The sequence below is a fragment of the Chiloscyllium plagiosum genome, unplaced genomic scaffold (assembly GCF_037043375.1).
Source record: "Chiloscyllium plagiosum isolate Xiang-an unplaced genomic scaffold, Cpla_swu_hap1 HiC_scaffold_3, whole genome shotgun sequence".
Classification (NCBI taxonomy): Eukaryota; Metazoa; Chordata; class Chondrichthyes; order Orectolobiformes; family Hemiscylliidae; genus Chiloscyllium; species Chiloscyllium plagiosum.
Genome location: NW_028270141.1, coordinates 34033217 through 34049853, shown reverse-complemented (window position 1 = coordinate 34049853; position 16637 = coordinate 34033217). Strand labels below are relative to the sequence as shown.

Below are 16637 nucleotides of genomic sequence, written 5' to 3'. Positions count from 1 at the left end.
CATAGACTAATTTGAGAAGGAGGACCATGTAATGTCCCTACATGGTACTTCAACGCAGTGATGAAAGCAGCACCAGTCATGTCACAAAGTGACAGTGAAAGCATAGAACATAGAACAGTACAACACAGTCCAGGTCTTTGGCCCTCGATGTTATGCTGACCTTTTATCCTACTCTAAGATCAAACCAATCTACATACCCTTCATGTGCCTTCCATGTGTCGTTTAAATGTCCCTAGTGTACCTGACTCTATTACCACTGCTGGCAGTGTACTCCATGCACCCACCACTCTCTCTGTAAAGAACCTACCTCTGACATCTCCCCTAACCTTCCTCCAATCACCTTAAAATTATGCCCGCTCATGATAGCCATTTCCGCCCTGGGAAAAAATCTCTGGCTATCCAGTCTAACTATGCCTCTCATCATCTTGTACATCTCTTTCAAGTTACCTCTCATCCTTCTTCACACCAATGAGAAAAGCCCTAGCTCCCTCAACCTTTCTTCATAAGACATGCCCTCCAATCCAGGCAGCATCCTGGTAAATCTCCTCTGCACCCTCTCTAAAGATTCCATATCCTTCCTATAGTGAGGCGACCAGAACTGAATACAATATTCCAAATGTGGTCTAAACAGAGCTCTATAGAGATGTAGCATAACCTCGCAGCTCTTAAACTCAATCCCCCTGCTAATGAAAGCCAACACACCATCTGCCTTCTTAACAACTCTATCAACTTGGGTGGCAACTTTATGGGATCTATAGACTTCAAGATCCTCTGGTCCTCAACACTGCCAAGAATCCTGTCTTTAACCCTGTATTCCGCACACAAATCCTGCCTTCCAAAATAAATCACTTCACACTTTTCCAGGTTGAAGTCCACCTGCCGCTTGTCATCCCAGCTCTGCATCCTGTCAATGTCCCATTGCAACCTATAACAGCCCTATACATTATCAACCACTCCACCAACCTTTGTGTCTTTGGCAAACTTACTAACCCACCCTTCCACTTCCTCATCCAAGCCATTCATAAAAATCACAAAGTGCAGAGGTCCCAGAATCAATCCCTGTGGAACACCACTGGTCACCAAACTCCAGACTGAATACTTTCTATCTACTACCATCCATCATCTATGGACCAGTCAATTCTGTGTCCAGACAACCAGATTTCCCTATATCCCATGCCTCTTTACTTTCTGAATGAGTCTATCATGGGGAACCTTATCAAACACTTTGCTCAAATCCATGTACACACATCCATTGGTCTACCTTCATCAATGTGTTTTGTCATATCCTCAAAGAATTTAATAAGGTTTGTGAAGTATGACCTGCCCCTCACAAAGTTATGCTGCCTATCATTAATCAAGCTATGGTTTTTCATATAATCATAAATCCTGTCTCTCAGAATCCTCTCCAATACTTTGCCCACCAGAGACGTAAAACTGACTGACCTGTAATTCCCAGGATTATCCTTATTCCCTTTCTTGAACAAGGGAACAATATTTGCCACTCTCCAATCATCTGGCACTACTCTAGTGGACAGTGAGGATGCAAAGATCATTGTCAAATGCGCAGCAATCTCTCCCCTTGCTTCCTGTAGGAACCTAGGGTATATCCAGCCTGGCCCAGGGGAATTATCTATCATTATGTTTTTCAAAGTTTTGAGCACATCCTCCCTCTTAACATCAACCTGTTTGAACGTATCAGTATTCTTCACATTGTCCTCAGAAATGTCAAGGCCCATCTCAGTAGTGAATACTAAAGCAAAATACCCATTAAAGACCTCCCCTACCTCCTCTGTCTCCAAGCACAAGTTCCCTCTACTCTCCCTGATCGGCCCTATCCTCATGCTGGCTAACCTCTTGTTCCTCACATATGTGTAGAATACCTTTGGGTTTTCCTTAATCCGACTCACTAAAGCTTTTTCATGCCCACTTCTAGCTCTCCTAAGAAACTGTAAATGCTGCATGAATATTGAGCCCTTGTTCTCTCAGCCTCTCATCACCCATGAAAGCTAACATTCCATATAAGAGCACATTGGTGGATACTTACAGTTCATAATTGGAGTTCCATGCCCCAGATCATGCATAGCTTTGCGAATTGTGGCCCACAGGTGCTATGTTCAAGGTAACCTGTGACCACTTCAGCTTTACAGAGATTCATAATTCATTGCAATAGCCAGTGACATGGTCAAGATTGTTTATGATCAGCATTAGCAGTTCACTGCATTGCACATGCACCATATCATGTTTACAGGTGACGTCAACCTGTAAGGTAAAAATGCCTCATCTATGCAATTACTCCTTGATGACCTTCGTATTGCTCTTAAGTAGAGCTTTGGAGATGCATTATGAAGGAGCAGTGAGGCTGGTTCATGGCCCCCATGCCAATGTCTGTGAAGGGGGGGCTTCCATGGAGCATGATCTGAGATATTGAGGACTGGTGTCCAAGATGAGGGTTCACAGCATACAAGTGATAAGCTGCAGTCACCACGTACCCTCTCCAATATTCACCAGGACTATTACCATTTTGTTTCTATTTTGATGTGTGTGAGAAAAGGACACTGCAGAGAATTGAGGTGAGATTAACTAATAATGAGATGTCAGTGCATGGTAATGCAAGGAAACAGGCCCCTCACCATTCCCTTGTCCAAATACCTAGTTAGAAAGCAGAATATTTTGTTACCAGCATCAAGAATCCCACATAATTTTCCCAACTTTTTCAATAAAGTTGACATCATTAAGGGATGGAAAGATTCTGCCCTGTGTTCTAAAAAAGTTCATTCATTTGTAGAATGCTCTCCCCCAAAGATAATACAGGCTGAGTCATTAAATTTATGCAAGAAGAAACTTTATGGGTTTTTGATAGACAAAGATATCAAAAATGATTGTGTACAGGCAGGAATGTGGAGCTGAGACCACAACCATCTCAGGAATGATTTTATGGATTGGTGGAATCATCTCAGTGGCCTACTTCTGCTGTTATGGCCTTGATTCCTCCATTAAACTACTGACTCCTCTCAAAAGATCCATGACAGAAACATGCCAAGGTTTGGAAAAGGGCTGCAGGCATGGAGTATGTAACTAATGTATACATGGTGGAGAGAGTTTCTGCTTTATTTGAAAGAGAGCAGTAGATCACAGAGTAGGAAGAATTAGTGGGCACAACTTTCTTATTTATTTCTGTATGTTCAATGTGGATTGAAAGTGCTGCAGTGGAAGGTCTCTTCAACCTTTCCATTAATAGCATTACTTCCATGACTAATCCAAAAATACAGCTGTTGTGGTTTTTGTTAACCAATTTTGCAAGGTGTTTAACAAACCAGGAGATCAATCTGATTCTTTATTGCATTGAAGTTATTAATTTTGAAACATTAAATGTCGCGCTAATCTCCCTGCAGTCTGTTCTTTTTAAAAAGGGAATAAAAATTATTATTTAAAAGTATTTGTAATGAGGGGTTTGATGGGACACACAAAATAGGTGACGCTGGTAAATATGAAATTAAACATTGAATATTTACGTTTGTACTGCTGTTTATCTTGCACTACTAAAACAAGCAATATCATGTTTAAAACATCTTCTCAACTGCTTGAGTCATTTCAGGAGTCAATCTGGTTGATCTGTTATACAGGATCATGCTATACTGTACAGCAGAGACTATCTGACTCATCAGACTGTAGATACATAAGAACATTAGAAATAGGAGCAAGGGTAAATTATTTAGCCCTCAAATTTACCCTACCATTCAACAAGAATAAGCAAGGTTTCTAGGGATAAAGGCCAGACACTGGCAGATGGGTCTAGTTTAGTTTGGGATTATGGTCATCATGGACTGGTTGGACCCAAGGGTCTGTTTCCATGCTGTATGACTTTATGACTCTAAGATGATAGGTGATCTGTCCCAGGAATCAACATCTCTTTTGTGCCAGTTCTCATAGTCCTCAACTCCTCAATAGTTCAAAAATGTATCTATCTTGTCTTTACATATCTTCAGTGATCTAACGTCTACAGGTCTCTAGGATAGAAAATTCCAGATGTTTACTACACTCCAGGAGAATAAATCCCTTTGCAACTCTGCTTTTGAACAGTCCCTTATTATGTAACTTGTTCCTCTAGTTTGAGATTCACCCACTAGGAGAAACATCTCCTCAAAATCTGTCCTGTCAAGCCCCGTCAGAATTATATGTTTCATTAAGATTCAACTTTCATTCTTCTGAAGTTTAAATTTCTTAAAAATCTTCCAAATCACTTGCTACATATGCATGCTAACATTTTGTGTTCCTGCACAAGGACACTCAAATCCCTCTGTGCTAAACATTTCTGGAGTCTCTCGCCATTTGAATAATAGTCTGCCTTCTGATTCTTCCTACCAAAGTACTTACCTTACATTTTTCTACATTAGACTCTATCTGCAAGATTTTTGCCCACTCACTCAACCCACCTTGCAGATTTTTTATATCCATACCAAAATATGCCCTACCACCTATTTTTTGTATCATCAGCAAATTTGGATATGTTTCACTCTGCCCTCTCTTCCAAGTCATTCATACAGGTAGTAAATAACCGAGACCCTATGGTTGATTTGCATGGCACTTTACTAGTTATAACTTTTTTATCTGATAAAAAGATCAATTAAAAGTCCCATCTTTGTGTCAGCTGTTTATTAACCAATCCTCAATCGATGTTAATACATCATCCTCACACCATTACCTCCTATCTTGGTTTTCTGGAAATCTGAGTATACTACATCTACTGGTTCCCATTTATTATCTCTCCTTGTTATGTCTTCAAATAACTGGAGCAAATTGTCAAACATCATGTCCCTTTCACAAAATCATATTGACTCTGATTGCTGTTCTAAACATCTTGCCCTTACTTCCCTAATGATGCACTTCATAATTTTCCCAGTGATGGATTTGGGCTTGTTGGCCTATAGTCTTTTCCTTTTTGTCTCCACCCTCTTCATTAAAAGGGACTTCATATGAGTGGTTTTCCAATTTGTTAGAAGCCTCCAAGATCCAGTGAGTTCTGGAATATTTAAACCAAAACTTCAACTAAACTGCAGCCAATTCCTTTAAACCTTGGGTGTAGACCATCAGATCCTGCTAAACAGCATAGGGAAAAATATATAAAGCAAAAGAACCATAGTAGTTGCATTATTAAATTTCTATACAGGGTAGCCACATGATCTTGCTCGTATCAATCCATACATGTTGGTAACATTTGCAAAAGTCAGGGGGTATCAGGATGATGACTGTCTACTTCCACAGCACAAATTAGAAGCAATGGATTTTCTATCTGAATCAAAGGTTTTGCAGCAAAGGATGAAACTTTGCTTATTAGAATTAGGCAATTTAAGCAAGTTGAGCAAGCAATTAAAAATAAGGATAGCTATTGGAACTGTGAGTTTGTACAGAACCAACACTTCAGGTCTGTCTGAAGAGGACCAGAGAGAGATCCTGCTAAACTATGGGCAACACTGGAGGATTAGTTTTGCATAAAAGTGAACTTGAAAATCCATCTGGCTAGATATTACATGCCCCCATTATGTGTGTTTTCATTGGCAGACGTGACATGTAATATAGTTGGACGCTATGTCCCCCACATCCCCCCCATTACCTGACCCCCATAATATAGAACACAGAGATGCCAAAATTGACAGACCACCAACCAACTCTAAGTAACAAAATAAGTGTAATTGATTTATACCATGCTGTACATTATCATTGTTCTTAGTGACCTTCAAATAATGCTTCCATAGCTCCATCCAAATAGATTCTACATCGTACTTTGTTAAAATACAGCAATTCTAATTGTTATTATCATTACTCCTCACCTACTTTTCCTTTTTTGGCTTTTCCCTAATAAATGTCAAATCCAGTCAACCCAACATTTAGTTCCTAATCTCTAGTCATCCTGCAGCCATATCTCTATAATGGTGACTAAGTCATACCCTTTTAGTTCAGCAAACACCATCAATCACCCATCTTGTTTTGAACTCTATTTGTATTCAGATGGAATGCCTTTAATTCTACTTTTTAACACTATTATGTAAGTGGACTGTGGTTAATTCTGGGATTTGTTTCTGCGGCTTTTCACTTTCATTTATCGCTTTTCTAATTCCCATAGCCTCCCTTGTTATTAATCTATCTAAATTCCATTATAGGTTCCCATTTGACTGAGAAACTAGTTTAAACCCTCCCCAACATATCTAGCAAAGCTTCCCATGAGGATTTTCATCCCAGTGCTGATAATGTATAAGCCATCTTCCTCGTACAGGTCAAACCTACCCGGAAACCACTCCTGACATGCCAGAAAATTGAAACCCTCCTTCTGGTACTATTTTTCCAACCACATGTTCATTTACTCAATCTTCTTATTTCTGTACTCACTCATACATGGTAATCCTAAAATTGCTGCCTTAGACATCCTTTTTTTTGTCTCTTTCTCAGCTCTCTGAATTCTACTTATAGGAACTGCCATCAGAACTGGAACAAGAACCGTATGCAGGAAGGATGATAAATGTTCTACCACCTACTCAAGGAATCTGGTTACCCATTGTTGGGAAAACATCTGATTAGATTAGATTAGATTAGATTAGATTAGATTACTTACAGTGTGGAAACAGGCCCTTCGGCCCAACAAGTCCACACCGACCCGCCGAAGCGCAACCCACCCATACCCCTACGTTTACCCCTTATTACCTAACACTAAGGGCAATTTAGCATGGCCAATTCACCTAACCTGCACATCTTTGGACTGTGGGAGGAAACCGGAGCACCCGGAGGAAACCCACGCAGACACGGGGAGAACGTGCAAACTCCACACAGTCAGTCGCCTGAGTCGGGAATTGAACCCGGGTCTCTGGCGCTGTGAGGCAGCAGTGCTAACCACTGTGCCACCGTGCCGCCCACATATTTATATACAGAAGCTACCTGGGAATTATTGGAATATTTTGGACGAATTGCACATTTTTTCAGAATGGCAAGTATTTACTATTTGATTTCTTGGAAATGAAGGCAACTCTTTAATGTATATTGTGAGCCATCTGCTATTTTTACTCGAAATCAAGTGACTTTTGAGAAGTAAAGGTTTTAAGAAGAAAACTTAGCTTTGAGAGCATTGGGGCCCCTCTGATAATTACTACTTCTCAACCTTTTATTTAATTTCAAAATTATACTTTATTCATAAAAATATCTTTATTTACATATATAGTCGCTGAAGCAGAAACAAAAAGATGAATTGCTGGAAAAGCACAGCAGGTCTGGCAGCATCTGTGGAGAGAACTCAGAGTTAAAATTTCAGGTCTGAGTAAGCGTTCCTCAGATTCTGCCATGAGTTTAAAATCTCCTGCGAGGGATGAAGTGTACAAGTCATGATTTGTCCATTTCATCAGTGATAATTGGGCCTCTTTGAAGACAGAACCCCACTCCAATCCTCCTCCACTCTTAACTCACAGTGAAAATGCCAGCGGTAAACTTTGGGGTTGAGATTTCTGGATTTGGTCCTTTGTCAACACTTTGTCTAAGCCGGGAGCTCTCTTCATCTGCATAGGAAAGTTCGGCAGAAGTCTTTTCAATCTTAGAATTTAACTATGTGGCATTGTAACACTGTGTAACCTCTGCCATTTACTGATTGGCATCAAGGTTGTTTTTAAATCTAGCTTCAAAGTTCTGTGGTATGCTGTGAGACAAAAGGGTGAAATTTTACTCTTCCTGGTGTGATGCAAGCCTCCTATTTAGCGTCTTATTAAACTTGTGGGGAGGTGTCCTGAGCGAGTGAATAAGCAGCACAGATGACATGCAGGGTTATTAGGTTGATCAGAGTATGACATAGGTAAGAGCAAGTTCAGAAGACATTACAGGCATTACTCTGAATCGGTTTTAGTGAAGGATGAATACAGTAATAGTCAGAGAATGAATGATTGGTGTTGGAGAGAAGATGATGGCACCTGTGCTGCCTGAGCGAGCAAAGAAATTGACCTTCTTCCTGTATTGCTGGGCACTCCTTTAGAAAGCTGAGACTGCTTTAACCAAGGTGGCAATATTGGACCAGGCTGATATGGTCTGGTGCCATGGCATCTGTTGTTGATCCCAATGAAGAGAAAGTCTTGCCTCTAAACCACACTGTCCAGCAAGACTCCAAATCCTCACCAACAAAGTACAGCACCGATTTCCCTCTGTCTGTCATGTCCAGGGCGAACGTCAAGAAATGTGTAGGACAACCCGTGACAAGTGCCTTTTAAAGTTTCTGAGGCTACAGGAATATGTGATAACTCAGAAAGCTTGCCTGAAAAGGAGTGTCATTTATTGTTGAACACCAGTATAGAGCCACTACTGTTGGCATATAAAGGCTAGTCCCAGCCTAGGACAAAGAGTTCTGCGGATGGACACCACATGCTTTGTCTCCAAGTCCACCTGGGCATGAACAGAACCAGGAAGACGGGCAGATAGTCAACAGACCTCCTCCATAGCTTGCTGCCTGGACTAGTTGATAGCTAGCTTGAACAAAGTGAGGACTGTAGATGCTGGAGATTAGAGCTGAGAGTGTGGTGCTGGAAAAGCACAGCACATCAGACAGCATTTGAGGTGCAGGAGAATCAATGTGTTGGGCATAAGCCCTTCATCAGGAAGCCAGCTTGGCCAGGCCCAAGATCCGATCTATGAGGAAGTCCTCTGATCTACCACACCTTTCCTTACTGGATGGCCCAAAGACCGGGAGTGTGGGACTGACGTGCAACCAAAATCACAACAAAAGATTTTCAGCTCTGGGTCTGCTTTTATAAAGGGCTCAGATGATGAGCTCCAGCTTGGCAAGCTATTGCCTGTTACCAAGGAAACTCAGAACTCAATGAGCCCCATAAAGAGATTAATGAATGATTCCCCATGGGAACTGTTGGGGTTATCACATCCCTCACTCTCTGAGTCCATGGACAACCCCCTCACTCCTGTGATGTTGGGCCTCTTGCATTGCTTTGCCATGATCCCATCCCAGTTACTTTCCAAGTCTGTTCAGGGTATACAATGAGTAGGTAAATGCCTCTTCCAGGATGGTTGAAGAACCACTACTGGGGGCTTCTCCTAAGTGGGCTTTTAGTGGGTGGAGTTTCCTGTTGCAGGACACTGTTGGTGGTGTATCTGTCGGAACAGGCGCTTCTGTGAAGATTTCCTACCAACAGTGGTAGTCCACACATCTTTTTTGTAGTCTTCTCTGCCATTTTAAACATGTAAGATACTGGTCCCATGTTCTCAACATTAACTCCTGGGATCCATTGAGAGCTGTCACCCAAGATCTTTACGTGGACCCAATCTCCTGGTTTAAAATCTCTGTCTGGCCCATGTCCAAAGTGGCCTCTTTATTGGGCTGTACATTTTAATCCAACTTCATTGTGAAAGATAGGCTAAGCCTGGTCCCAAAACGTCAGCCCATCAGTAGTTCTTCCAGGGTTACTCCTGTCATCATGTGCTGTGTTGTGTTATATTTGAAGATGACACAAGCACGCTTCATTTCTAAAGGCTCTGTAATTTACTTTCTCATGGTACTTTTGAATGTCTAGACATCCACAAATCCAGACCATTTGAGGACAGGTGGTAGTGTACTGTTTGAGTGTGCTTTATCTCATTTGTCTTCACAAAGGTCTGAAACTCCCCTCTGGTAAATGGGCTCTCATTTACAAGGACCTCTCTGTTACAAGAACCTCAGGTATATCATGCCACTAAAAAATTGGCAGTTTTTCTCAGGTATTGTGAGAGATTGTAAAGGTCATTTGGTCCATGTCACCAAAGGTGAACACAAATAAAATGAAAAATGAAAATGAATAGCAGCTGTGGGTCACACCCCCTCAGTGCAGATCAAATTTTGGTATTATAGTCAACAACTATTTTATTATTCATGATGATCTTCTGCACCCAGCTCTCATCCACTCAAACTAGATGTCAATTAAATGCCAGGTGGCCTGAAGTGCTCAATGCAGCTGATCCCTGTGGTGGCTAAGGAGACCGTTCCCCCTCCCTAATACCCTCTCCTTCCTGGGAAGACAGTTCATTAGCATCTATGACATCACCTCATTGCCTGCTGCATTTCTGCGGAGCACAGCACAGTACAATGGTGTGTCACGCTCTGTCAGGACTACACTGGAGACAAACCCCTACTCCTATCCCCTACCCCACACCTCTCCCCCACCTCCCTACTCCCACACCTCTTCCCCAGACTGGCCCAAACTGCAGAACCAGATCTTCAACGGAGCCCTGCCCCTGCTCCGTTTCAGTTACTGCATCATGGAGTTTTCAGAGCCAGTATCAACTCTATGTCCTGCAGGTAGGGCCAGAAAACTCTGGGCATCCTGTGGACCCCCTGCATCCAGTGGGATCCTGTGCTGTAACTTACTGCTGGGCTGGTATTGTTTGAAATTTGGCATTTGTCCTGATGAGTGCAAAATGAGGAGCTTTGAGAACAGACCAAACATAAGTTTCATGATGAAACTTAATTGCAGTTTGTTTCCTGATCAATGTTTTTCAGAAGCTTCGACATTGGGGGTGAACATTCTGTTTACACAGACAACACAAATTGGCTATTAATGAGGTCAGTAACCAGGAATTGGATTCAGCCAGTCCAGGAAAGACCTTATGCTCAAGCACATGTCAGATGTTGAATGGTAACTAAGACATCAAGGAGGAGTCACTCAGTCTGTCAGGGAGAGGCTGGAGTTTCAATTAGGCTTTGGACTGGGCTTTCTGAAAAAAGAAATCTGATTGTTGGTGCTACAGTATGAAGATTTGAAAGCTCCCTACTAAATCTCTTGGCAGCTCAAACTTGAGAAAACCAAGTTTTAAGTATGACTGGTTTTATCTGAGTGAACTAAAAAGGTGATCCTGATTGATATCTTCAGAAAATAAAGCAAGAAACTGTCATCTTGCCAGTGGAACAGTGCATTGTGAAAACCATTTAAGTAATCTGCCCAATTTTATTTATCCCTTAAATGTGTTTGCTTGTCTGTCTGTAATTTGTGTGAATGGGTCTGAAAGGCTATTGGATTTAGGGTATAGGCCAATTAGATTACTTAGTTGTTTAATATTTGCTCGACTAAAATTAGTATAGTGTCATAGAGTCATAGAGATGTACAGCATGGAAACAGACGCTTCGGTTCAACCCGTCCATGCCGACCAGATATCCCAACCCAATCTAGTCCCACCTGCCAGTACCCGGCCCATATCCCTCCAAACCCTTCCTATTCATATACCCATCCAAATGCCTCTTAAATGTTGCAATTGTACCAGCCTCCACCACTTCCTCTGGCAGCTCATTCCATACATGTACCACCCTCTGCGTGAAAAAGTTGCCCATTAGGTCTCTTTTATATCTTTCCCCTCTCACCCGAAACCTATGCCCTCTAGTTCTGGACTCCCCAACATCAGGGAAAAGACTTTGCCTATTTATCCTATCCATGCCCCTCATAATTTTGTAAACCTCTATATGGTGACCCCTCAGCCTCCGACGCTCCAGGGAAAACAGCCCCAGCCTGTTCAGTCTCTCCCTGTAGCTCAGATCCTCCAACCCTGGCAACATCCTTGGAAATCTTTTCGGAACCCTTTCAAGTTTCACAACATCTTTCCGAAAGGAAGGAGACCAGAATAGCACACAATATTCCAACAGTGACCTAACCAATGTCTTGTACAGCCGCAACATGACCTCCCAACTCCTGTACTCAATACTCTGACCAATAAAAGAAAGCATACCAAACGCCTTTTGATTATTCTATCTACCTGTGACTCCACATTCAAGGAGCTATGAATCTGCACTCCAAGGTCTCTTTGTTAAGCAACCTTATTTAGGACCTTACCATTAAGTGTATAAATCCTGCGAAGATTTGCTTTCCCAAAATGCAGTACCTCGCATTTATCTGAATTAAACTCCATCTGTCACTTCTCAGCCCATTGGCCCATCTGGTCCAGATCCTGTTGTAATTTGAGGTAACCCTCTTCACTGTCCACGACACCTCCAATTTTGGTGTATTCTGCAAACTTACTAACTGTACCTCTTATGCTCGCATCCAAATCATTTATGTAAATGACAAAGCGTAGAGGACCCAGCACCGATTCTTGTGGCACTCCACTGGTCACAGGCCTCCAGTCTGAAAAACAACCCTCCACCACCACCCTCTGTCTTCTACCTTTGAGCTTGTTCTGTATCCAAATGGCTTGTTCTCCCTGTATTCCATGAGATCTAATCATGCTAATTAGTCTCCCATGGGGAACCTTGTTGAATGCCTTGGTGAAGTCCATATAAATCACATCTACTGCTCTGCCCTCATCAATCTCCTTTGTTACTTCTTCAAAAAACTCAATCAAGTTTGTGAGACATGATTTCCTGCACACAAAGCCATGTTAACTATCCCTAATCAGTCCTTGCCTTTCCAAATACATGTACATCCTGTCCCTCAGGATTCCCTCCAAAAAATTGCCCACCACTGAGGTCAGGCTGACCGGTCTATAGTTCCCTGGCTTGTCTTTACCACCCTTCTTAAACAGTGGCACCACATTTGCCAACGTCCAGTCTTCTGGCATCTCACCTGTGACTATCAATGATACAAATATCTCAGAAAGATGCCCAGCTTCCCACAGAGTTCTAGAGTACACCTGAACAGGTCCTGGGGATTTATCCACCTTTTCCCTTTTCAAGACATCCAGCACTTCCTTCTCTGTAACCTGGACATTTTGCAAGATGTCACCATCTATTTCCCTACAGTCTATATCTTCCATATCCTTTTCCACAGTAAATACTGATGCAAAATATTCATTTAGTATCTCCCCCATTTTCTGTGGCTCCACACAAAGGCCGCCTTGCTGATCTTTGAGGGGCCCTATTCTCTCCCTAGTTACCCTTTTGTCCTTAATATATTTATGAAAACCCTTTGGATTCTCCTTAATTCTGTTTGCCAAAACTATTTCATGTCCCCTTTTTGCCCTCCTGATTTCCCTCTTAAGTATACTCCTACTGCCTTTATACTCTTCTAAAGATTCATTCGATCTATCCTGTCTATACCTGACATATGCTTCCTTCTTTTAACCAACAATATTATTAATTGTTTTATATATATTGTTAATAAAGCACTAAATAATTTATTTAAGATATAAACCAGTGTCTGGAATTGATTATTGACAGATCCTGGAAATGATTAATCAAAAGGCTGGTTAGCAACCATCGGGGTCAATTTTGAGTTTTCGAAGATTTTAATTTTACTGTATTGTGATTACACAGGTAGACAAACTAATTTGGTGCATATGTTTATCTCCATGTTGTACCAATCTAGATTTTTTTTTGTTAAACTATATTTTAAATACAATTTGTTTTACTCAAGATAAAATACCTCACATTAGGTTAAATGATCGAATTACTCCAAAGCAGTTGTGGAGAGAGAGAAATAGACATTACAGGTTGTAAGAGAATTGGAAGAAGTAAGAAATGTAACAGATTTATGCAAATGCAAAGAGAGGGAGACAGGGAAGTGGGAAAAGAGAAGGTCCATGTGGTGATGAAGGGAGGAACAATTAACTTACAAAATGAATGGTGTAAGATCAAAGGAACAGATAAAGAAACAGAAGATGGCCCTAAAGGAGGTGCATATGGCAAGGACAAAATCCCATCAGCAAGTGCAGGAAAGTAGTATTTATGATCCGAAATTGATGAATTTAGTGTTATTCCATAAGATTGTAAAATGACGAATTGAAATAAGAGGTGCTTTTCTTTGTGATTCCATGAAGTTTATTTAGAGAAGTGCAGAGCACTGAGATATAGAGGTCTGATTTGGAGCAAAATAATGAATGAAAACTCAGTCAACCTTAAGGTCAGGTTCATTCTGATGGAAAGAATGAATATGATCTGCTAAGCGATCACTCAATCTGCATGTTGCCTTTCCAACGCAGTTAAGACCATCTCCTGAACAGCAAATGTTGTAATCTCAAATGAATGTGTTAGTGCACTTGGAAGAAACGTTTTGGGACTCCGGGCTCTGGGAAGTAATTGTCAGACAAAAATTGAACTTTATCAAAGAATTATTATACATTACAATGGGTGACTGAAAAATAAAGTTAAGCTTTAAGGAGCATCTGAAATGAAAATAGAATAATGTGGAGACTGAGAGTTCTAAGGGGGGACTTGCTAAGTTAATGTTCTGGACAGGTAAAGGCTTCTCCACAAATATTTGGAGCAATATTGTCAGGGACACAGAAATGTTAATAGTTCAAGGAATACAAGAAGTCTTGGAAGTTTGAAATCTGGATAGATAAAATCATTGACTGGGGGAAGCGGGGAGAAATTTGAAAATGAAGATGCAAATTTTTACATTTAAGTGGCTATATTTTAGCAATTAAAAAAAGACTGTCAGCAATCACAGATTTGATAGATAATTTGACAGCAGGGTTTTGCATGAACTCAGATATATGGGAAAGGAATATTGGAAAATGGGAGGCCAGCCTTTGGAATAGTCAAGTCTGTAAGTTGAATGAGGGTTCCATCAACTCAGGGCTGAGGCAACAGAGAGCTGGATGTTGCTATGAAGGTGTAAATTGACAGTTTTTATACTAGAAACTTAGCTCAACAGTCTGGGTAAAACTGAAACAGTTGACAACAAGGAGTTTTGAACTAATGGCTAGGGAAACAGGCTTCCAGTTGGATCCAAATACAATGGCTTTATTCTAACTGGAGAAAATTCCAGTTCATTTAGGACGAGTTATTGTAAAAGCAATCTGACAATGATAGGCATCACAATTGTTGTCGGTCAAGTAAAAGATGTACATTACAGAATAACAAAATTACCGAATAAGTGAATTATAATGGCACAGTCAGCCATTTGGCCCATTGTGCTTGCACCTACTCTCCAAATGAGCATAATGACTAAATACCACTCTTCTAAGCTTTGATGCTCATGGAAGACCTAGTGTAGACATGGTTAAGGCATTAGCATAGACACTAAGTCTGCTGCCAGGACTTTGGCAGATAGTGGTGCGGATCATTATACGAATGGGGTGGGGTTGAGCAGAGAAGACATTGAAGAAGAATCTCAGGCTATAAATTATATCAAAATTTGCCATCAAACAAAGGCACTGACTTTGTACTGTATTAATCGAGAATAGATTTCTTCCATTTCTCAACAATTTCGTTACTTTGCATTTTACTGAATCTTCTGTAATCCTTAATAAGTTAACATTAGTGTGTGTACATTTGCAAGAATTTATTTTCAGCTTTGACAGTCTGGTTTCCCCTATTCCAGATTTTCTGCTGGTCCACATAGCTCCAACAATTGCTGTTCAAATCTTACCCATGTTAGGTTAAGGAAGTTCTGCTCCTTTTTCAGGCAGCAAGACTCAGTTGTGATTCAACTTCCTTGAGACAATATCAAGACAAGTTTATTAAGTTTTCAGGTAAACTATAGCAAAGAACTCAGGAACTGATTTCTAGTGTAATGTAGATTATATTCGCCATGTCAAGAGCTAGATAATAGAATGGACAAATGAATATCTCTTGCATCTTTGGTATCCTGATCTTCAGGCCTCACTCTCTTGCTCTTTATCTCTCTCTCTCACTTTCTCTATTTCTCTCACTTTCCACTTTCCCTTGTCTCTTGCTTTCCTTGGTGCAGATCTCCCAACCGTACAAAAGTCAGAAGAAATGTTTGTAATCTTGACTCGTATTCAACGTTCAATCCACTCTTTTCAACAATCTTTGTCCCAAGCCTTTTTTTTTGAACAAATAGGTAATTTTCATTTGATCCTCACAAAAGTACATAATGCTTTTCACATCAATCTTTGTGTCATGGTTTTTTTACCTTAAGGCTTTAGAGTGTTATCTCTTCGAAGGACCTGGAGAGTGTACATGAGTGTTTTCATGTACACAAATGGACAGTCTTCTGTATTGCTTTATTTTTGCTGTAAGACTGCTAAAACCTTAACACAAATCTCCAAGGTCTTTCTACCTTCTTATTTTTTTCCTACACTGTGCCCCATTTCTTTATTTTTGGACCTAAATGTAGTAACAAGAAAGTTTCTGCTGAAATTAGGTGTTGCTTTCGAACAGTAATGTTAGGTTTTAATATGTAATTTTCTGGATAGAAATCTGATCATTTAGACCATTATATAAGAATGGATAAGGAGGTTGTTTTATAAATAATCAGAATCTTAACTTGTTCATCACTGACAATTGTCAGCTAGATTTGTATCGGTGAGCAATTCAGGATGAAATGAGTACAAACTCTATTCCTGAAGGCAGGAACAATAGGTTTCCTACATATGATCAATGCCAAGGATAAGTTATTTTTCATTGGAGAGCCCTAGCTCCATGAACTAAAGCTCCCTTCTGCTACTCCCATCTCTGAGATTTGTCTAGAGCACATCTGGACAGAGAAAGTGATCAAGGCTCACACCTCTTCTTTTAATCATTAATTACAACATTGATAAATTTACATCAGTCTCCTGCTCCCCTCTAAAGCTAAATCAGCTTTTATAAATTAATTTGCAAATGTCAAAGTCCTGTTCCTTCTTAAATTAAATCAGTGTTACACTCACAAGCACACTATCACATCCAGCTAAGGGTTGTTAAAAAATGTTTTCCCAAAATCTGTGTCTTCTTGTATATTGTAACAGCTTTATAA

General features: G+C 40.6%; 1 pseudogene; it reads right to left on the bottom strand.

The window, feature by feature from the left end:
• The window catches only part of LOC148150546 (uncharacterized), a 304501-nt pseudogene that overhangs the window by 237046 nt on the left and 50818 nt on the right, over positions 1–16637 (bottom strand).